This window comes from Paroedura picta, chromosome 4 (genome assembly GCF_049243985.1).
Source record: "Paroedura picta isolate Pp20150507F chromosome 4, Ppicta_v3.0, whole genome shotgun sequence".
In the NCBI taxonomy this organism is placed as follows: Eukaryota; Metazoa; Chordata; class Lepidosauria; order Squamata; family Gekkonidae; genus Paroedura; species Paroedura picta.
The window spans coordinates 75,340,448-75,364,264 of NC_135372.1; the positions used below are offsets into that span (position 1 = coordinate 75,340,448).

Sequence of the window (23,817 nt, forward strand, 5' to 3'; positions counted from 1 at the left end):
TGCGGTTTCAGAAAAGTCCCTCCCCCTGGCTCTGTCCACTGATCTTCCGGCGAAGCGATCACCATTTTTTTTTCTTGAAGAGCGGAGAGCAACGAACCGGCGAGCCTTCATTCACCCAGCGAGGCTTCTCCAGCTGCAGTCCCTCCACAGAGCTGCTTTAAAGCTTGCCTCAAGTCACCAAGCACAACACAGCCCCATTTGCAAGTTCCCTTTATTTTTGGCCGAAAATCGCGCCTGTGCACTGGGGGGGAGGGTTTTTTTTTCACTCGGGGGAGCGTGGCATCGATGAATCGGCAGCTCACAGGCCAGCTGCCAGCTAGATGGGTCTCTATGTTAGGAGGAAGCAAGGAAGCAAGGAATCCAGGCATATTCGTTGCAATGTGTGCTTTTGTTTTTTTAAAAAACATGTTCTGAAAGGCAAAGGGGCTTTTCCGGAGCATGGTAACAACCGCCCATTGGCTGCTCATTTGATTGACGACCAGGGGCGGGACAAAGCATGGCAAATATCACTTCCTTTCTAGCGATTTTTGGCGAGACCGGAAACCTGTGGGAAACGATTGAAACGCAACTGGATTCCACTACAAAGGCAGGTATGTGTTACACCGAATTCCACTATTTAAAATTGCATTTTTTCTTCCCATAATCAATTTGCCACATTGATCCTGGTGCAGAATGGGCCTAAGTATTTCTTATTGCTATTGGTCAGGAAAATAATAGAGGGTGGTGTAATTCGACTCTCATTAAAAATACCTGCCTACCATAGATTTGGAGTGTGTGTGTGAGAAAGAAATAATGGCCTATATGGCAATTAATTTGTATGCAAACCCAATAAGACCAGAGGAGAAGATTCTTTTACTAAAGCCAATGGCCTTGAAAATTGAACGCAGAACAAACTCAGAAAATTACTCATAGTTATACGCTTTCATTATACATTTTCACTGATCAGTGTTACTGATTGAGAGAAAATAGGATCTGATAATTTCAAAGACTCAAACATAAGTTGCCTACCAACTTGACCTTGCCATAGTTATGCATGTTTTATGGAAGAAACATATGGCAGCCTTATTTCTCACAGTCTGTAAAAGAAAAACTACATGCATGTTCAGATCCAGTTTGGATTGGGGTTGTCTGAGCATGGGAGATAGAATTAAACCATCTGAATTCCAATGGATTTGCAAAAAAACACAAGACTTCCTCCATTGTTGTTAACTAATTAATATGTTTATGTAGCCTCTAGCTTAGCTGCTGTGGAGGTTGGGGCTGGGTTGTCATCAATATGCTGATGACACCCACCTCTATCTCATAACGTACAGCTGGACTCTGGTTGCCTCACTATCTATGGAGGCACAGATCATGAAGATAGCCCACTAGGCATTTTACCACCTATGTCAGTCGAGGCTACTAGCACCCTACCTGTCTTCAGAGAAGCTAGCCATGGTGATCCATGCGACAGTCACCTCCAGAACTGACTTCTGTAACTTGCTCTACACAGGCCTGCCCTTGTATCTGATCAGAAAATTACAGCAGGTACAAAATGCAGCTACTTGGATCCTCACTGGGACACCTTGAAGGGCCCTTATCCAGCCAGTGCTTAGGTAGCTACATTGGTTACCAGTTGCAGCCTGGATCAGGTTAAAGGTTTTGGTTTTGACCTTTAAGGCCCTTCGTGGTCTGGGACCCACATATCTGAGGGACTGCTTATCTGTTTATGCCCCCCACAGGACTTTATGCTCTGTAGGTACTAACTTGTTGGTGGTCCCTGGCCCCCGGGAAGTTCACCTTGCCTCAATCAGGGCCAGGGCTTTTTCGGTCCTGGCCCCAACCTGTTGGAATGAGCTCCCAGAAGAGCTGAGGGCCATGCAGGAGCTTCGGGTGTTCTCCAGGGCTTGCAAGATGGAACTCTTCTGCCAGGTCTATGGAAGATCAGATGGGTCCCCTAGAAGAGACTGCCACTGGGCCAGACCATTGCCGCTGGGCCAGACTGCTGGCATACGTAATTGGCAGCATTGGTTGCCAGTCTGCTTCTGGATCAAGTTCAAAGACTTGGTTTTGACCTTTAAGGCTATATGCAGCCTGGATCCCACTTATATGAGGGACCGCTTATCTGCTTATGCCCCCCCAAAGAGTCCTTTGTTCTGCAGGTATGAATTTTCCGGTACTCTCAGGCCCCCAGCATATTTGTCTGGCCTCGACCAGGGCCAGGGCCTTTTCGGCCTTGGCCCCAACCTGATGGAATGAGTTCCTAGACGAGCTAAGGGCCCTTACAGAATTTGCTGGGTTCTTCAGGGTCTGCAAGACGGAGCTCTTCCACCAGGCATTTGGTCAAGGCTAGGACAGTGACTGGTAATGACATCAATGAATATGTATGATCTGCCCCAGATGGATAGAATTAGGAAACATCTGCTGAGAGGGCTGGAACAGTCTTTGGGGTAATGATTGCTGTCATCTTCTTGTGATTATTTTTAGTTTGTATAATTGGGGTTTTATGGGGTTTTAATGTTGTATTTTACTGGTTTTACGGGTAAACCACCCTGAGAAGACTTGTTATGAGGGGCAGTATAGAAGTTTGAAAATAAATGAATAAAAATAACCCTATGGCACACTGAGAGGCAGCTTATCATGGCTGTGGGGGTGGGGGGATAGGTTTTTGCCACTGGGATACCTAATTTAAATGGAGTATTTAATGGGATATTATAATTTTAATGGGATATTATAGTTGTGGTTTAAGTGGGGGGGTTTATTGTGCAAACCGCCATGAGGTGTGTTGCCAACAGCAGCGTGAAACAAATCTAATAATAAACAATCAAATAAATAATAAACCTCCTAGCAACTCACTAGATGGTTGATGACTAGAATAGCCAATTGTCAACCGCCATTGTAGAGATCACTCCCCAATGTCCTCTTTGTCCCTGTCTCTAATTGAGGCTGTTAGAGGGAGATGAGAGGGGTTAGATATTGTAAGGCTGTATGTTGGACTGTAGGGTAATGAATGTGAAGATATAAGAAGGGTAAGGATATTGCATTAGATAGTGTATTGGAAGTCCTGAAGATTGGTAAAGGCTGAAGGAGACAGAAAGATAGGAGGAGATAAGAAGGAAGAGGGGGGTGGTGGAATAGGTTCAGGGGGTTTGAAAGATATGGTGGTGGAAGAAGGCTGGACAAGAGAAAGAGTGGGATATGCTCAAACCCTTTCTAACCTTTGTCCCATCCTCAGACACGCTGGGAAGTAGGTTAAGGATACTTCCCTGACACCCAACACTGATATTATGCAATGGCATAATACCAAATCAATTTGGTGTCAATTAACACCAAATCCGCTACTCTGAAAGTTTATTTTGCAGTAGACCTGACTTGTGTGACCAAAACATGGACCAGGAAGGTGGTATCTGTTGTTCTGAAAGAATGTGCCCCTAAAAGTTTTTTGGTCCTTCATCAGTGATTGGGGGAGGAGTGGCAATGCTGGTTCAGGAGGCTTAATCCTACAGGGTTAGTTTGGTTTCTGACCTGGTCACAGGGTGGAGATGGAATTAGTCACTGGATATCCTTCTGAGGCAGCTGGACTGAGGTGGATCAGTGCTGCTTCTGATGTTATATTTCACAGCACTATTCAGTATCATAGAACCTGAGCTTTTAGCTCACCACCTCATCACTGCTGGGATATGGGGGACAGCACCATAGTGGCGAGTCTATTTTATCCAGGGTTGAGGACAGAGAGTTGCAGTTGGAGAGGACCAATCACATTGTTGGATGATCCAATGTGGAGTCCAACCAGAGGCGGTCCTTTCCCTGATGTTATTTGACATCTTCCTGTGCCCTCTTGCCCAGATGATTCGGGTGTCGCCAATATGCCAATGACATCCAACTCTACCTCCTGAAGAGTGGCCGGCCAAACCCCCCCCCCCAGAACAACTTGCCAGATGTTTGAAGGCTGTGGCTGAATGGTTAAAGCAGTCACTTGAAGCTGATTCTTTCAAAGACAGAGGTCCTGTGACTGGGCAAGAAGGAACGAGTGGAAGAAGCATGTCTGTCTAGCATGGACAGCATGCAGCTTACCACTGCACGGACAGGCAGGAATCTGGGAGTGATATTTGCTACCTCCCTTTCCAGGGAGGCTCAAGTCACTAGAGTAGCTCAATAGGCATTTTTCCATCGGAGCCAGGCTAAGTTACTATCACCCTACCTGGCTCCAGATCACTTAGCCACAGTCGTTCATGCAATGGTTGCTCCCAGACTAGACTTCTGTAACTTGCTGTACACAGGCTTTCCCTTGTCCCTACTCCATAAGTTGTAGCTGGTCCAAATTGCAGCTGCCAGAGTCCTCACCAGAACACTGTGGAGGGCTCATATATGCCCTGTGCTCAGGCAGCCTGGCTTCCAGTGGAGTTCTGGATTAGGTTCAAGGTGCTGGTTTTGACCTTTAAAGCCATTAATGGCCCAGGTTCAGCATACTTGAGGGACCACCTTTCGGAATACCCCCCCTCCCAAAAACAAGAGCACTACATTCTGCAGATTTCAACAGGTTAGTGATCCCTGGCCCAAGAGAAACCTGCCTGGCCTCAACCAGAATTATTTGTGTATTTCAATTTTCTATATATTCTCTTAATATCAGAAATATATTAAAACACTGGCATCTGGTTTCTCATATGAAAGAAATGTATGGGATCTAATTACTCCCCTATGTGCTGATCCTTCCCATGTACTTTAATCATTGGCAAAGGGGTGTTATAAATGCAGTACATGTTTAGCATGCAAGTTTATGATAGAAAGCTCATCATTTATTCATCCAGTAAAATAATTCATTTAGATCTTCATTCAGATCCCTCGAAGTAGAGGAAGGCAAATGGAATATTTGCCTGTGTTTTATCATTATGTATAATATTTAAATGAAACTTTAAAAGATGCATTCTACTATTTTTCTCACATTGACTGTATTCCATGGAAACAAAATATTAGTATTTTCTTTTGACTGCTAATTTGATATAACTGTTGATCCTCACATCCTGAAAAATTATGTTTGCTTGTGTAAACTCCAAATATGAGATAATCCATCACAAATTAGGCATCCAATACAAGTCATAACCATGTACTCATTGGAAGCTCAAATATTTTCTTTATAGACAGATTTCAGAGCCAAGTTTGAAAGACTACCATTATTGGACTAAATGTAAAGTATCGACAAATGAGCTTTCTGAATATAGGAATTCGTTTTTCAGAGTCAATCCTATTCTGACCTGAATGGGAGTTTTCTATATCTCTAAAGCTTCACTGTCAATAGTGCAGCTTTAGTCCAATAAAAGGTATTACTTGAAACTTGACTCTACATTTTGTCTCCCCAATAATAAAGGCAAGTAATTAAAAATATTGAGTTCGCTAACAAGATGCATAGTGCATTGTGATGCACTAGTAACCATGTTCTTTAGAGATAACTTACTGTATTGCTCTCTAAAATATACAGCTGCATAAAAAGAAAACTGCAGATGGAAAAAAAGCAATTTCTGAGTGCAGTTAGATAAGCAAATATACAAAGGAGTGCAAATCCTGAGATGCATGTAACAGCCTTTCTATTCTATTTCTTGAGATCTTCAGTAATATAAGAGGACCGTTCTAGAAAGTATATTATTCATTGGTGGAAGCCCCTGAATACTGGAGTGTTACTGCTGACCTGAAACATTTTGTGTTCTTACATGCCAAACCAGCATGGGCAGTACATACAGGAAAATAGGCTTTTGTGCATAGGTCAGTCTTGTGGATGTAGTGGCATATGTACTAAAGTATGCTATTCAGGTGAGGTGGGGAATTCAGCAGAAGAAACCTGTCATCTCCACTGAGAAGACTTGTACAATCATCAATAAGGGAGATGATTTTACTATGGCTTTCAAGACATATTTTTATGTATTGTGTGAGAATAATTAATCATAGAATCATAGAATCATAGAATCATAGAATCATAGAATCATAGAGTTGGAAGGGGCCATACAGGCCATCTAGTCCAATCCCCTGCTCTACGCAGGATAAGCCCTAAGCATCCTAAAGCATCCTAAAGCATCCAAGAAAAGTGTGCATCCAACCTTTGCTTGAAGACTGCCAGTGAGGGGGAGCTCACCACCTCCTTAGGCAGCCTATTCCACTGCTGAACTACTCTGACTGTGAAAATTTTTTTCCTGATATCGTTGTACTTGAAGTTTAAACCCATTACTGCGTGTCCACTCCTCTGCAGCCAACAGAAACAGCATCCTGCCCTCCTCCAAGTGACAACCTTTCAAATACTTAAAGAGGGCTATCATGTCCCCTCTCAACCTCCTTTTCTCCAGGCTGAACATTCCCAAGTCCCTCAACCTATCTTCATAGGGCTTGGTCCCTTGGCCCCAGATCATCTTCGTCGCTCTCCTCTGTACCCTTTCAATTTTATCTACATCCTTCTTGAAGTGAGACCTCCAGAACTGCACACAGTACTCCAGGAGTGGTCTGACCAGTGCTGTATACAATGGGACTATGACATCTTGTGATTTTGATGTGATGCCCTGTTGTTATAGCCCAAAATGGCATTTGCCTTTTTACTGCTGCATCACACTGCCTACCCATGTTTAGCATAGTTACAATCCCAGGAATATGAATTCTGAAAAAAGGCTTCGGTCTGTGAAAGAATATGAATTACTGTGAGCAGATCTACTTATTTCCACTAAAGCTACATCTTCTCCCAGCACAGCACATATCATTCCAGAGGATGCCTTATTACTCTGTCATGACTTCCTCAGCTGGAAGGGAGCAGAACCACAGATGTTTCATAAACTCTCCTCTGTTCACAGCTCAAAGAAATGAAGCTTATGTTAATACCCCGGACAGATTCTATCTTCTTACTTTTCTTCAGTAATGGAATCAAGTTAATGCTAGGGCATCAGAAAAAAGATGCTGTTAATGCTAAAGAGGGAACATTTATGGTAGCCTTTTTAAGTATCATGGAGGAAGGACAACAGTTAAGACCAAATAGAAGTTGCTTTGTATTTAAAAAAAAATTAAATTTCAAGCAAAACTTAGCCATCAAAATATTAGAACCTATACACAGGAACTCATTGTTTCTAAAACTAATTAGTGTTCTGCTGCCTAATGCAAAAGCCTACATGATGTCTTGACCTTTTTACACTATTGTGTCTAAGGTTGTGCCATAAAACAGAGGGAAGCGCAAATCGCCTCCAGTGAGCCTTAAAGGTTTTCTTCTTTAAGTAGTTCAGTTGATTGGAACAATGAAGGCTGTGTATGGGACTTATTTAAAGGTGCTCTTTATTAGTTCTTAGCTAGAAGGGTAGTAAGGCCACAGAGAAGAAAAGTAATGTCACATGAGTAAAGAGCCATCTCTGAAACAGCTGACTTTTCAACTGGACACTTTCCATATTTTAAAACATCATATAACTTTAGTTTGAAAAATGAAAAACTAAACACCAGGATAGTTTTAAAAACTACAGTGAGAATTTGGGCTTCTTTCTAAATGTCAGCATACATGAATTCACATCAATATGTGATGACACATGAAAGCATTTTAATTTGTCTAATATGTGAATCTAGATTAAAGTTTGTCTACTGGACTTTTCAAAAGGACACATGCAGTATACACACTTAATAATACTTCTTAGATGTTTACTTATATCCAAACAACTCAACACTATCTTTGAACATTATCTTTTAAAACCGATCTAAATGTTGATCTGTAGATGTAAATGTAACGTAAAAAGTAACCCACATTGGGCTACAATGCCATTTGTATGCAAAAAGATGCTTTGGGATATGTGAAAATACATATTTGTCCTGCATGTTAAATGTAGAAAGAATTTTTCTCACCTGTGATTACCTAAATCTGAGAGTTGTTTAGTTGTTTTATCCAATGGGTTAGTGATTCTTTGTATTAAGACCAGGCTTTAAGTGAGATTAATAGGGAAATATATTTCAAGTCAGGCTGATTTTGTTCCTATAAATTATTGAGCAATGCTTTGCTACAGGCTAATGGAGTATTATGGCAGGGAGAAAAGAAGATCATCAGGCAAGTCACTGGAAATTACACTTTCCTTTTACCGGTAGATGTTTAAAACATTCCAGAACATAATCTTGATTACCTCCTTTGGTCACATCAAATTTAATGTTTTTTAAAAGAAACCTCTGTTCTCTTTTCAAAACTAATATGGGCATTTTAATTAGGTTCAAATATCAATCAGTTTAGATTACCATACTTACTGCAAAGAGCGAGAGCTGTAACATCAGTAATGTTGTCTTATGGGTGGTATAGTGGTGAAGATCAGTGGACTTTAATCTGGCAGAACCAGGTGTGATTCCTCACTCTTCCACATGAAACCTCCTGGGTGATCTTGAGTCAGTCATTTCACTTAGAATTCCCTCAGTCTCACCTACGTCACAAGATGCCTGTTGAGAAGGGAGGAAGGGAATGTGATTGTAAGCCTCTTTGAGACTCCAGCAGGTAGCAGAAAGTGGAGTAGAAAAACATCTTCTAAAATCTAGAAAAGTTAGGTAGGGCCAACACACTCTTCAGAGCTTCCCTGTAAAGGTCTTGACAGACCACAGACCAGAGAGGGAAAGGGGTTCTTCCTCCTCTCTTTCTATAGCCCTCCCCTGTAGCTGGTTAGCTGGCATGTCCTCTCAGTACTGAGTCCCTGGTCCTTACGAGAAAAACTTCCTGAAATATGCTGGCCCTTCCTCTTTCTGGCTTTCTGAAGGTTGCTCCATCCTCCTGGGTTGGCTGGCAGGAAAGATTTCCAATCAAGTGTCACTGTTCCAGGCCAGTTTATAGCCTCCCTTCACCTCCCTTAAATAGCTGCCCCTTCTGGTGCCAGCTCATTAATGCAGTGGATGGTCTTCTCTGTTCATTTATTCATGGCCAAGGACCAATAGAATACAAAATATAAAAGGAAGAGATAAAACATACCAGATATATGAATACAAATTAAAAGACACAACAAAGAAAGCTAGTAACTCCATTTTAACATTAACAATAAAGTTAACAAAAAGAAAAAAAGAATAAACTGACAGTTTATATTTTATATTCCTTTCAATAACACAATATTTATTTCAAGGATTTTTTGGCGAAATAAAATAGAAATATGCAGTTGAGATTTCCTTTTTGGGGTAGGGGATTACAACTCATTCCAGACTACAGAGATCAGTTCCCCTGGACCTGGAGCTAATGGGTGCTTTGGCATTGTACCCCAGTGAGGTCCCTGGCCTCCCAAGGCTCTATCCCCACATCTCCAGGAGTCTCCCAACTGCAATAGAGGAACCCTACTTTAAGAACAGTGTTCATTTGTGAAAAGGCTTGTACACCGTGCCAGAATGACTGAATGATCAAATTAAAAAAGGAAAAGAAAAACCAAGCAAAATCCATGTAAGGTCCCTAATTTTTACCACTTAAATTGATTGTGCAAGCTTTTGCATTCCTCAGAACTCTTCATCAGGCTGGATGTCACAAAAATTTAAAACACAGAGGTGTGGGAAGTAGAGTTCTCAGGCCATGGTATTACTACCTGATCTTCTGTGAAATGCACAGAGAGACAAAGTTGAACTTTATTACTGATGCTAAATTGCAGCACATTTCCTGGGAATAGGCATTTTGATTGTATCTCCTCTTTGGATGTACAGAAGCCATTGCTGTAGGTGCTGCTGGATATTTTGCCTTGTTTCTAATATGTTTCCATTCTTGGTGATTGCTGGTAGTAGTTTTGGCCATATGGATAGTCAGTCACTGGTTTCTAAGGTCTTCCTTGATCTGTTTAATCCACGTTTGGCGCCAGTTGTTGGATCTTCCATTCAACTGGTCGTTCTCGCTAGAGGAGTTTATGAGGTAGTCTCCTGGTGTTCATTCTGCAGACATGGCCAAACCATTGCAGTCTGTGCTTTTGGATTTTTTCTTTAATTTGTGGCTGGTTGTCACATTTTGTCAGAATTGTCTCATTTTGATTATGATCTCATAGAGAGACACCCAGAATCTGCCACAGGCATCACATTTGGAAGGTCTTGAGTTTATGTCAGGTTTTAGTAAAGTCCATATCTGATCCATATAGAAGGATTGGCAGGATTAGTGTCCAGAAGAGACAAACTTCGGTCTTGAGAAAGATGTTTGTCTGCTTCCAGAGGCACCATTTGAGTGTGGCAAATGCTGATATTGCTTGGACAATCCTATTGTGGGCTTCAGTGGTAGATGACACTTTCTTTTCTTGCATCAATGAGCCTATTTAAATTCTTCGACTTGCTCAATTTGGGCTCCATTGAGGTATACATTTGTTGATGATCCACTTGTGGTTATGACTTTAGTTTTGACCACATTTATTTTTAAGCCATAAGACTGGGTGATGCAGGCAATGTCATGGAGGATGTTATTAGCCTCTGCATCTGTATCGGCAAATCTAGGTTTTAACATTCTGGTAATGAAATGTGTCTAGTTCTGGAATCATAAAATGTAAATAAGAAATGTTACTATTGTCATCAAATAGCTTCTGCTTTAATGCAAACCAAACATGTTGTTGTCTATGGAATGAATCCTCCTTGTTGTAGTCCTTAAAAAAATTGTTTGAGCAAATAGAATTGTTTGAGTACTAAGACAAGGAGGATTCATTCCCTAGATGACAACTGGTTTTGGTTCCACTAAAGCAGAAACTATTTTATGACAATAGTAACATTTCTTATTTACATTTTTCACCTTGCATTGAATCATAGAATCATAGAATCATAGAATCATAGAATCATAGAATCATAGAATCATAGAATCATAGAATCATGGAAGGGGCCATACAGGCCATCTAGTCCAACCCCCTGCTCAACACAGGATCAGCCCAAAGCCTTCTAGAGCATCCAAGAGAAGTGTGTATCCAACCTTTGCTTGAAGACTGCCAGTGAGGGGGAGCTCACCACCTCCTTAGGCAGCTTATTCCACTGCTGAACTACTCTGACTGTGAATATTTTTCCTGATATCTAGCCTATCTCATTGTACTTGTAGTTTAAACCAGTGGTCCCCAACCCCCGGGCCGTGAGGCTGTAGCTCCCTCTTCCCGCCCCCCCCGAAGTGAGAAGCTCACCAAGCCACGAGCAAATGGGCTGCCGAAGTGGCCGATTACCTTGCGGCCCGGCAAACTTCTTGTTTCTGGAGGGGGGGGGAAGAGAAGCTTGCCGGGCTGCGAGCTAATCGGTAGTTTTGGCGGCCAATTTGCTCATGGCCTGGAGGGGCGGGGAGAGAGAGCCGTGGCTGCCAGCATGGCGATGGTGTAAATGTGCACGTGTGGACTGCTGCATATGCGCGTTTGCGTCTGGTGGGGGTGCAAATGTGCACGCGCGGCAGCGCCCCCACTGGAAGCGTTTGCGCTGGGGCTACTGCACGTGCGCTGGGCCCTGGACCACCCTCTCCCCCCACACCGGCATGACGGTCCGTGGCAGCTGGAATGTTGCGGACCACTGGTTTAAACTCATTACTGCATGTCCTTTCCTCTGCAGCCAATGGGAACAGCATCCTGCCCTCCTCCAAATGACAACCTTTGAAATACTTAAAGAGGGCTATCATGTCCCCTCTCAACCTCCTTTTCTCCAGTTTGAACATTCCCAAGTCCCTCAACCTATCTTCATAGGGCCTGGTCCCTTGGCCCCAGATCATCCTCGGCACTCTCCTCTGTACCCTTTCAATTTTATCTACGTCCTTCTTGAAGTGAGGCCTTCAGAACTGCACACAGTACAATCCACAAGTACCCCAAGGTCTCATTCACACACAGTGTTACCTAGAGGCGTATCCCCCATCCAGCATGCTTTTCATTTTTCTGACCCAGATGCAGAACTTTACATGTATCTTAATTAAATTGCATCTTGTTCTCATTTGCCCATTTTTCCATCGTGTTCAGATCTCATTGAACTCTGTCTCTATCTTCTGGAGTATTTCCCAGTCCTCCCAATTTGGTGTCATCTGAAAACTTGATGAGTAGTCCCTCTACCCCCTCATCTAGATCATTAATAAATATGTTAAAAAGTACCGGACCGAGCATTGAGCCCTGAGATCCCCGCTACTCACCTCCCTCCAGTCTGATGAAACACCATTGACAACAACTCTTTGAGTGCGGTTCTCTAACCAATTCCCTATCCACCTAACTATCTGAAAATCCAGATTGCAGTCCTTCAATTTATCCATCAGAACATCATGGGGAACCTTATCAAAAGCTTTACTAAAATCCAAGTAAATGACATCAACCAAATATCCTCGATCCAGCAAACCTGTTACTTGATCAAAAAAGGAAACTAGGTTGGTCTGATAGGACCTGTTGGAGACATATCTATGCTGACTTCCTTAGATCACCAAATTGTCCTCCAGATGTTTGCAGGTCGCTCCCTTTAATATCTGCTCCATTATCTTACCCACAACAGAGGTCAGACTCACTGGTCTGTAGTTTCCGGGTCATCCTTCCTCCCTTTTTTGAAGATCGCAATAACGTTTGCTCTCTTCCAGTCCTCTGGGACATCTCCAGTCCTTAAAGAGGTCCCGAAGATGATGGACAAGGGTTCGGCAAGTTCTCCGGAAAGTTCTTTGAGCACTCTCGGGTGCATTTCATCTGGCCCAGGGGATTTGAACTCATCCAGTGCAGCTAAATGTCTCTCGACAATCTCTCTTTCCATGTCAACCTGCCACCCAGACATTATCTCTTGGCTGCTGCCATCTCTAGATGTGCCTAAACCCTTTGACCTGTGGGAAAAAAACAGATGTAAAATAGGTGCTGAGCCTTTCTGCTTTCTCTGCATCCTCCATTAGAGTTTGTCCATCCGCACCCAACAGTGGGCCTATTGCCTCCTTTATTTTACGTTTGCTCCTCACATAACTGAAAAATCTTTTCTTGTTACAGTGGGCTTCCCTGGCCAATCTTAGCTCACTCTCAGCTTTGGCCTTTCTGATGATTGATCTACAGTGCCTAGTAACCTATAGGTGCTCTTCTTTAGAGCTCTGTCCTTCCCTCCATTTCCTGAACATTTCCCTTTTATTTCTTAGTTCCTCTTGAAGTTGGAGTCATCCTTTTTGTTTCACTACTATGTGGCCACATTTTGGTTCGTTCTGAAATCAGACAACACCAGACATCTATGACAAAAAAATAAGATATAGCAGGGAGGGGGAAAGAGCCATTGATTATGTGAATGGAATAAAAATATGCTCAGTCAGACTAATATTACAATACGAATATAGCACCTAACACTAAAATGCCCATAGTGAATGTAAATATTTAATGACCATACACACCGTGCAGCATTTAAATGAGAGAAGGATTAAGTATTGGGCAGAAAAAACGTTAGGAAAAAGCAGCAAAAAGCAGAGAATTATATTTCCAATCCTGGTATAAAACTGTTTGGGGAAGTCATCTGGGATAGTTTCAAAGGGAAGGGAACTCAAACATAGGATATTCAGAGAAGTTCAGTGCTTCAAGATCTGATTGGGCAGGATAGGGGAGGCTATTGCAGATTCAGATACAGAAGACAAAAACTTATAGCTGCTTCCATAGGTCTTAAAGAACAGAGAGGATCATGATGAGAAAGAAGGTGCTTGAAAAGTTGTGTTGGTAGTCCATATAAGCCTCCCATATATCAGCTTCACCATGAAGTCTGTTGCTACTGAAGGCTGGCTCCCTATGTGGATATACCGTATTTGCCAGCATATAAGATGACTGGGCATATAAGACAAACCCCCAACATTTCCACTCAAAATATAGAGTTTGTTATATACTAGATGTATAAGACTACCCCCTCTTCCGTACACCTTCCACACACCAAATAAAGAGAGAGAAAAAGAGAGAAAGCCATAAAAAAAGAAAAGAAAGCAAGAAAGTATGCTCGGACTAATGATTACCTCCCTTCCCCCAAAAAAGGCGAGAGGAGAGGGGTAACTCTCTCTCTCTCCCTCTCTCTTTCTCTTTTTCTCTCTTGCAAGTTGCGGCGCCTCTGTGCATTTAATTGAAACAGCTTCCTCTGCTTATTTAACTGCAAACAAAGAGGGAGTGAGCAAGCGAGCAGAGGGCAGAGCAAGGAGTAGCGTTCTCTGCGCGCCAAGCTTTCAGGCCCCAGCACTGGGCAGGCTGCGTTTGCTCTCTTCTTGAATGCAGGAGGCTTCAAAACACCAGAAACCGCGAAAGGAAAAGGGATGGGGAGCAGAGGCTGGCACCTCCACCCCCGCCCATCATCTTCCCCCTTCTCCACTCCTTCTCCACTCGCTTGCCTGCCCGGCCCTTCAGGAGCTCTCTCTCTCTCTCTCTCCCCCTCCCGCTTCATAGTCTCATGTGAGAGGGAGAGCCCGTCACTGTCGTGGTGAGGTGAGGCATGCACACAGGCACAAATTTGGCGGGCCCAATGAGTTCCGAGCCGGGAGGAGTTCACAAGACAGCAGCAGAGTTGGTGAGCCCAGTCACGGGGGGGCACCGCCACGGCCATCTCTGCCTTGGCATCCCTTAATTCTGGTCACCTTACACTATGGGCACCGGGTGAGCACCGGGAGGTCACTATGGCCAGCTATATCTATCCCAACTGAAGTGCACCTGGCATATAGGATGACCCCCCCACTTGGAGGCATGTTTTTCAGGGGGGAAAAGTCATCTTATACGCCGGCAAATACGGTAGTTGCCATGCAAAAAGATGATTGATAAAGTACCATTAGACACTGTGAAGTCACCTTTCATTCTGATCCAATGTATTTATGATAGGCCCCAAACTCTCAACGGCAAATAGTTTTGTAATTCATCAAACTCTCTTGATTTACTTTTCAGAATTCTCTAGCTCAGCTTTTTCTTTCAGCTTTAGCATTTGATCTTACTAAGACAACAGTCTCTGAAAATTAAAATCTAACTATTGTTTTATTGACTTTTAAATTCAAATCTCAGCTTTTCCTTAGTCAGAATTAACCTCTCAGGTTAGAAAGGCTGAGACTGACCTAAATAAGATAATATTTTCAATTATGTAACACAACAGGGTCAACATTAAATATTTATTGATTATAAAGGGTGTTCAAGTCATATCAAACCTCCTTTTTGTTGTCTGGAAAGTTATACCAAGTCTTTTCTGGCAGTTAGTTTTAAGATCATTAAATGATCCTCATTTGCAATATATTTGCAGAAGATTACGGCCCATCTAAATTGACCCTGAAGGAAGACTTATTTCATTAATAGGCTGTCCTGTGCTAATGCATAAAGTTAGAAAAATATATCTATTAAATTCTTAATGTCTAAATGATGTTTCTGGCTTTCTTCTTAATTACAAAGCAAAATGAGCCTGAAGTGCATTACGTCTAAGAAAAAATGATCTATTTAATCTATCTTCAAGGAGAAAACTTTTTAAAATGGGATCCAAAATCATACACATTATTGGACTCTAACCTTATTGGATCATTGAAAAATGGGGTACAAATGATCTGTATCTCACCAGCTTGTTCAGCTGATAACAGCATGTTCTACTAGTGTAAGATTTCTTCTGATGTAAGAGGCTCTACCACTGGTTGTCTGGCACTGGACAAGGTATTAGTTTCTTCTCCCTCTTAGTATACTGATGTGTATTTACAATTCATAAATTGATTTTATTTGGCTTATATTGTGATGATACACTTTCATTACATATTGTGTTAACATTAAAGGCCTTCTCCGACAGTCTCATTGAATCATTCATTTTTAGCGCTCTCATTCATGCTTTGTATGAAAGCTTAAGGTTTCTGAATATTTCCCCCCCACTGGAAAATGTCTGCACATGTTGAATCAATGGTTTTGCTTGAAAATGAGGTTCTATCCTTTGGAAAATTAATCTAGGGAAGAAAAAAACCATATTGGATTGACACACAGGCTTGTCAGCTAATGCTGGTATATTCTTTCGATGTAGTTGATAGGATCATTTTTAATGTTAATACATTGTATAATGACAGTGTACCATCATAATTTAATTTTCATAAAAATCATGAGATTAGAGAAAGAGCTATAAATACACATTGGCCTACTAAGAGGGAAAGGAAGCTTATACTCTATTGTCCAGTGTTAGAAAACCAGAGCCAATTAATATTGCCACTGTGTTCATAGAGTGGGGCCAGTTTAATAATGTGAATAAAGATTCTCATTGCCAACACAATAAATTCATATCCTGACTCTAGTAATATACAAGTGTTAGCATGATCAATTTAGCATTATCAATTTATATTTTTACTCTTGAGGCCTCTCATGGTTCAGTGGGATGGCGTTTGAACTGGACAACAGTTAAGCTAATTCTTAGTGGTATTATTGGACATGTCACTAACATATTTCACAGATATGTTCTAACTAGGTACGTTACTGAGTTTTTTGACAGCTAGTTCAGTTTCAAAGTTCAAGTTTCTTAAAGTTTCTCCACACTTGTTTATTTAGTGTGTTTTTATCTCATCCATTCCCCAAGGCACTCAGGGTAGTGTACATGGATCTTTCCTCATATGCTTTATCCTCATAACAAATCCTGTGAAGAGTGAGAATGACTGCTCAAGATTAGAGCTAGCAGGGAATGAAGCAGGGACTGAGACCTGGTCTAGCCTAGCCTCTACAACACACTTAGTATAAAGGTTGCCAGTCAAATCCAAAGTGCAGTTAAACTATAAAATTTGGGGCAAATGTTAGAGTATCCTTCACCATGTCATCACTTTCAGGCCTTGGCATAAATGACATTGCCTTGCAGGGGGATATTGACCACCTAATGAGGACACTGACAACCATAATTTTGGCATAAAATATTTGGCCACAGCCTTTATTCAACATTGAGCGTGGCAAGCATGGGAAGAGAATCATGCCATCTTGTGGTTACCCTACCACAAGGAAGCCCACCACAGCCTGCCCCTCAACGGGTTGCCTTGGCTATCCAGCCCCAAAACCCGGACATAATGGCAGGCTGAAACAGGGGGGGAGGCACCATGGAGTGACCCCTCTGGGCACCAGCCTCTGTTGGGTTCTCCTGCCCCCCGGAAATGCTAGCCTTCAATCAGGCTCTACATCCACACAGCCCTTTAAAGGGCCCCCCAAATCTAGAGGAGGACAGCGCGCAAGCTTGGCCTCCCCAAAATTGATCCTTCCCATGCTCCACTTCCGCAGGCTGTGACAATTAATCAATAATATAACCCAACATCTAACAAAAAGTCAAACAATTCATAAACAGGGAGGGAGGGTGGGTTTTGCGTCTTTGGGCGCCCTGAAGGGGAGAAAGAGGCCAAAGAACATCAGGCCATCCGTTTAACTGACGCCCAGTTCAGCCACACACCCCGTTGCCATGCCAACACACATACTGCTCAGAGAATGCCAGGGCTGGGCAATCTCTCCAACCAGCCAGGTCCCTGTCGGTGTTCCTCCCCCGCAGCAGCAATGGCCCCCTTAGATAAGTCTTGGGGGCTTTTTGCCTTGCAGGGGGATATTGACCACCTAATGAGGACACTGACAACCATAATTTTGGCATAAAATATTTGGCCACAGCCTTTATTCAACATTGAGCGTGGCAAGCATGGGAAGAGAATCATGCCATCTTGTGGTTACCCTACCACAAGGAAGCCCACCACAGCCTGCCCCTCAACGGGTTGCCTTGGCTATCCAGCCCCAAAACCCGGACATAATGGCAGGCTGAAACAGGGGGGGAGGCACCATGGAGTGACCCCTCTGGGCACCAGCCTCTGTTGGGTTCTCCTGCCCCCCGGAAATGCTAGCCTTCAATCAGGCTCTACATCCACACAGCCCTTTAAAGGGCCCCCCAAATCTAGGGGAGGACAGCGTGCAAGCTTGGCCTCCCCAAAATTGATCCTTCCCATGCTCCACTTCCGCCACTGAGCCCGAATAGGTATATACCTCTTCGAGCTCCTGCCACCGCTCAATTTTGCAGCCAATTCAAAATAACATGTTGGATCCCATGGAGCCAGATGTCCATGCCCCACTCCAACAAGTGCATCCCAAGTGCACCCCATCACTCTTATAAAGGGCCCAGAACTGCAAATGCCATACCATGGGGCCCCCAATGAGTAATACACATCCCAATACAGCTAGATACCCAGGCTTTAGCTCCACCTGAGATCACAGAACTCTGGGCAACAGGTGAAAGGGTCACTCGCCACCAGGGACCATTCCTTGGTGATTGTCCACTGTGCCCAGTGGGGCTTCTTGTGAGACATAGCTTTTAGCAACATGGCATCCTAGCCACTCAGCCCAGACCATAACTGTCCCTTGAGGTTACCAGGGCCCAACCCCATTGCCCCTGCCAATGCTGGCAAAGTGTCATATGGCAATTACTGCAACAATGTTTCCTGGTGCTCAGCTCAACGTTCACAACTATAGCTAAGCCAACGTCCCATGATGGTCAGCCAATGCTTTGAGGAATACGGACTCCCACTGTCACGCTTGAACAGGAAGTCTGCCATCACAGCAATGTCCAGGAAGGCAGCTGCATCCAAACAATGTCCGAGCCAGGTGATGCCTTCAGACCCCCAAGTGGATCACTTCCAGGTCTTATAGCATGCCATTCCATCTGCTGCATGGTGCCATTCTCTGTAACCAGCATCAGGCACCCCCGTTGACTGCCGCTCCGAAGGAAACCAAAAGGTTGTTACTGGAAAAGAGTTACATGAGCACCCTTGCACACTGATTGACACTGGCCACGGTCCCATGCTCGCCCTGGGCCAGCCGCTCTCAGCCAATACCCCGCTCTGCATACTGCATACCCTGCAGGAGCCCTAGAGATGTTTCCCCTGAGCACCAAGTACCAGAACCCTATTGGGTTCTAGGCCCTACAGGTTGTGATCTGTGGGAAAACATTGTACTGCATGCCCTGGCAAAGCCCTTAGTACTGTGCCACCCAACCTGGGCAGACCTCCCTTGGCCAATGCCCTGCTCTGCATCTACTGCATACCTTGCCAAAGCCCTGGACATGTTCCCCTTGAGCACTGAAGCCCATCCCACCTTTGGTTCCCTAAGTCCTACAGGTTGCAGTCCGTGGTGACATTGTGAACCACCACTAATGTACATACACCTTCTGATCCACGGATGTCATACCGGGGTAACCCCATATGCCAGCATATTGAGACCTGACTGGATCTGCTAGTAGCCCAGCCATGAAACATCCTCCTGAACCTGCAATATGCTTAGTCTCCAATGCACAGGCAGATGGGGCCCATGCCACTTTCCCAGGTTGGAGTCTATGCAGTCCCAAGACAGCTCCCTGAACTCATGCTGGCCATGTGACACTTCCCCCTAAACCACTTGTTTGTCCCAGCCCCAGACATAATTTAAGCAACCTCCCTGAAGGACAAAATTGGTCTCTCTAGTCAAAAGAGGCCCCATCACTCCTATAACTGGAATCCGAGCAACCCCAGGCCCCCACGCTATGTGGGGAGTGGGTGAGGACAGGTGACAGGTTTGCAGCCACGTCCTCCCACAAGGCTGGCCTCGTCAGACAGTATCTCATATATCTGCAGACCTGGGCTGCAACGCAAAGCTCAGATGATCAATGAGGCCATCCAAACAGATCGGATGCATAGAAGTGAAGAGGTATGAGGGATTGATCTGCAGAACTTAATATGTAGTCTGCCCCTGCTCCCTCCAGCTAGAAACAGCATTGGCATCACGTGATGGGGAGCCAAATAACGCTGGCATAAATATGAAGCTAGGGAATTCCTGAATGGGATGAAGAGGTACCTGCATCAGAGTGATCTACCAGTTGTTGACAGACCTGCAGTCTATCATAACTGAGACTATATAACCAGATGAATGCTCCCTTAGAGCATTGTACCTTACTATGTGGGTGCACATTCCAGCTCAAGCCCTGGGAAGCTCTTGGCATTGCTCGCCCATCCACACCAACAGCACTTCCATACTGGACCTGTAATGAGACACACACCCCTCCAAGCCAGGCTGGCCCATTAACTTCAAATAACCTGGGATTGGCCGCCCTGCAAAACAAGACCAGGTGATGACTCTGACACCATTTGCAGAAGGCGTGGCTTGCCTGAAGCCAACAGGTGATGTCCGGCCACTGCTGCAGGTTGACCCGGCCACCAGGGAGCCACCTCCCCTTTTGCAATGATATTCTCCCCTGGAGTAGCCTTTGGGTTGGTGCCCCCTGTAAACTGGCCCTTGTAGGGCCCATCATGCATCACAATGCCACTGGCTGAGGCCCACCAGTGGCATCCAACGATGCCCCAAGACCCAGAGTACATGGCACCCCCGTTCCCCCAATACTGGCACCCACTGCCTGTCTGATGGGCATGTATTGCCTGGCGAAGACAACGGTGTAGCCCTGGCCAGTGGCCACCAGACACCAGTGGCCAGCTGAGGGCCACTGGGTGCTCCATTCCCCACCCATGGGGTGGGTGCCTTCCTACCCACCTGAGCCAGGGACCAGCAGCCAGGCCAGTGGACAGTGCTCACCATCTGTTGTCGAAGATGCCATTGTTCCCCGTGGCTGCAAGCCCCCTCAGATTTCCCTGGAGACCTTCCGAGCTGGTGCACAGCAGCCTGCCTCAGCATGAGGCAAGGGGTTGGACTGGATGACCCCCAGAGTTCCCTGCCAACTCTGTGCTCCTGCAAACCAAGACCGTTGCCTGAAGCAGGGGGCTGGACTAGACTACCCTGAGAGGTACTTGCCAACTCCTCGCTCATACAAACCAAGACTGCTGTCAGAAGCATGGGGTTGGACTAGATGACCTTGAAAGGTACCTGCAGCTCTTTGCTCATACAAACCGAGACTGCTACAGAAGCAGGGGGTTAGACTAAATGACCCTGGAGGTCCCTGCCAACTCTGCTTATGCGAACAGTGCCCATGGCGTACAGCATGGGGTTGGACTACATGACCCAATGAGGTCTCTGCCAGCTATGTGCCCTTGCAAAAACTGTAGTTGGTTGTAGCTCCACTGTTGGATCCCAACCTTCCCCCCTTTTTTTGGGAAGAGGGCTGATCCCCACAAAAAGGCATTTTTGTAACCACTGGCTTGTCACGTCTTTTCTTCAAGTGGGCTCCACCTTAAGCCTCGCAGCAGTGCTCAAAGTATTGGCACATGCTCATATTGAATTCCCAACAGGTGCCCCGCCCATCATTCCTATACATGGGCTTACATCTGTCTTGTTCTGTCCTCCTGACATATGGGCCCACTTTCATGTTCTAGGTGTCATGGTCCTTTAAGTCCCACCTTGTCTAGATGTTGTTTGAAGATCACTTGCGAGCCTAATCATTATGCACCATGGCCTCTGCATCCCCAAAAAGTGCTTTGGCCTCCAAAACATTTGTTAAATGATTCTCCAAGTGCCAACTCCCTTCTGGGAGAGCATCAGCCACAAAGCGTAGAAAATCTGTTTACCCCCTTAACCAGTTAGTGAAGGAGTGATTGTTATATCCCACTGTAAAGTTGTTTTTGTTTTTGTTTTTAAATCCCCTTTGAACCCTATTTTTGGAACATCTCGTCTGGTCACAACCTGTTAAATATGTCAATATAATACCCATCATGGGCCCTCTTGATTTCCTAGTAAGGTGAGTACCAGGTGGGTTTCCACCAGATGCATAACCCAAAGGGGATTTCGTGGACTAACCCATCCCCGCCTTATCTTTATAATAAATATGCAAAGAATGCAGCTGATTCATCATCCAGATCAGATACCCAGAACCAAAGAATCCTGACGCCAATAGGTCCCATCCTGTTGGCCTTCAGAGAAGAGAACTCACCCGAGGTACCGGCAGCCTGCCAGGCCCTGGAGTACTTTCCTCCATACATTATACTCTTATGCCCAGTTGTCTCTTGTTGCTCTGTTCCTCCCTGTTGAACATTCCTGGAGGAGCTAGGAATACTAACCGCACCTACACTGGCCTGTCCCTGATGTGCTGCTATAGCAATTGCTATAGGGTCAATGCCCATGTCTATGGTCTGCATACCATGATGTGGAGCTGGCCAACCCTGTCCATACCACCCAGACATCGTAGGGCCAGGTTGCTGCCAGCTTCACCCAGGCATTGCCTCCTGGCCGTATGACCAGGGTGATCTTGCAGATGTGCAGCAGCAGAAGTCCTGCTCCCCATCCATGTCTGCAGTCCTACAGCATAACCTCAAGCTTGATAGTCAGCCAAGTGTTGGCCCAGAGGCCCAGCAGACAAATCCTGATGGCCCCCTGGCCACAAAGGGGGTTGTTGGTATCCTGGACCCCATGGAGCCACAGGTGAGCAAGATGAAAAACTGCCAATTCCACAGTGGTTAGACACACGTGAACCTAAACCACCTCTGACGGGCTTGGTTGTGCAAATCCTCTCAGAGGAAAACCATGGATGTTCCCTTCCCCATGGCTGGTGGTCCAGATGATCCCTGCCACCAAGATGGGCCCACAACAACCTGCCCCAGTCCTGCACCAATTGTACAACTGCAGCCAGGATCTACCGCACCCCCAAATGATGGGCCCGCATGTTGCAGAGTAAAAACACCCCCTGCATAATTGTTGGAAGGGGATGGGGGGCGGAAGCCTCACCTCTCCCACCTAGACCCCCCCTTCCTCTATCAAGGTGGAGGATCCCACTGCCACGCATCTTAATGCCCCCAGCATTCCATGAATTGCAGAGGAACCTGCTGCCGCTGCATCATGAAATGTGCCTGTCACATCACTTGCTCCCAAGGCCCTGGAACCAGCAGCTGCCACCAGCACAGCACAGTTCATGGGCAGTTGGGGCTTCCCCCCAGTAGCATCCTTTTTCGGCGCCATGGGCAATTGTTCCTCTCTCCCTCTCCTTCCTTTTCTGAAGGGGCAAATGCTCCTGCCCAAACGGCCTGTGAGAGGCTTAGTTGTTTGTTAGTTTAAAAAACAAATAAACAAACAATGCCCTGCAGCATGTCTAGCATCCGTTTTCCCTCAAAAAGTAAAATGAAATAAAATTGCTGGGCTTCCCTGACATCGCGAGGCGGTTGGGCCAGGAAAAAGGCTCCTTCCACCAAGCGATGCGTCTTTGGGCGCCCTGAAGGGGAGAAAGAGGCCAAAGAACATCAGGCCATCCGTTTAACTGACGCCCAGTTCAGCCACACCCCCTGTTGCCATGCCAACACACATACTGCTCAGAGAATGCCAGGGCTGGGCAATCTCTCCAACCAGCCAGGTCCCTGTCGGTGTTCCTCCCCCGCAGCAGCAATGGCCCCCTTAGATAAGTCTTGGGGGCTTTTTACCATGGTAATGGTGATGGTGCTTCCCCCATTTGGGTCAATAGCAAGAGAAGAGGGCTGCCAACAGGAAAGCTCCCACCAATCCATAGGGACCTGGAGCCCTATTAGACAAAAATTATATCATTTTATTCTTGACAACAATAGAGAAACTAGATACAAATATTTCCATTAAAATGCCTTTTGTATCACGTCTATAAAAATATTTGAAAATTGTGTAAAATGGAGTATTTAATTTTGATGTACACTTTGGGCAAATCAAATAACTGAGCTGAAAGCACTCTGTAATTCAAAAAAATCTTAAACTGTACTTTCCCATTAGATTTTCATTTAAAGAAAATAAATCTTTCTCTGCATTTAGGACAAGCCAAATAGACACCATCTTCTTATAATGTAACCAGGTTATATTTAAATGAGTCCTATGGGAGGGGAGGGGGGAATGGTGTGAAGAACATCTTCAGAATTAGCAAATGCCCTTGGTAGGTCAAGTGCAGTATAGCTGAAACCAAAGATGTCTCAATGCAGTTCAGCCAACGGAAATGAACATTACACCACTTGTACTAACAAATACACTTCCAAAAGGACAAGCTGTATTAGATGACTGTAAACACATGCCTCTGAACTTAAAATACACTTAATTCCCAAGG

General features: G+C 44.8%; 1 long non-coding RNA gene across 3 annotated transcripts in view; it reads right to left on the reverse strand.

The window, feature by feature from the left end:
• LOC143835583 (uncharacterized) overlaps positions 1-23,166 on the reverse strand; it is a 43,424-nt gene extending 20,258 nt beyond the window's left edge. The window contains exons 1-2 of one of the 3 annotated variants that reach the window (XR_013230233.1): positions 12,413-23,166; positions 8,224-8,409 (exon numbers count right to left, since the gene is read on the reverse strand). This is a non-coding gene — a long non-coding RNA (uncharacterized LOC143835583). Of the gene's footprint in view, positions 1-8,223; positions 8,410-8,668; positions 8,930-12,390 lie in introns of those variants that run through there. The other 2 variants (XR_013230231.1, XR_013230232.1) reach the window with 2 other exon arrangements.
• Positions 23,167-23,817: the final 651 nt, after the last annotated feature.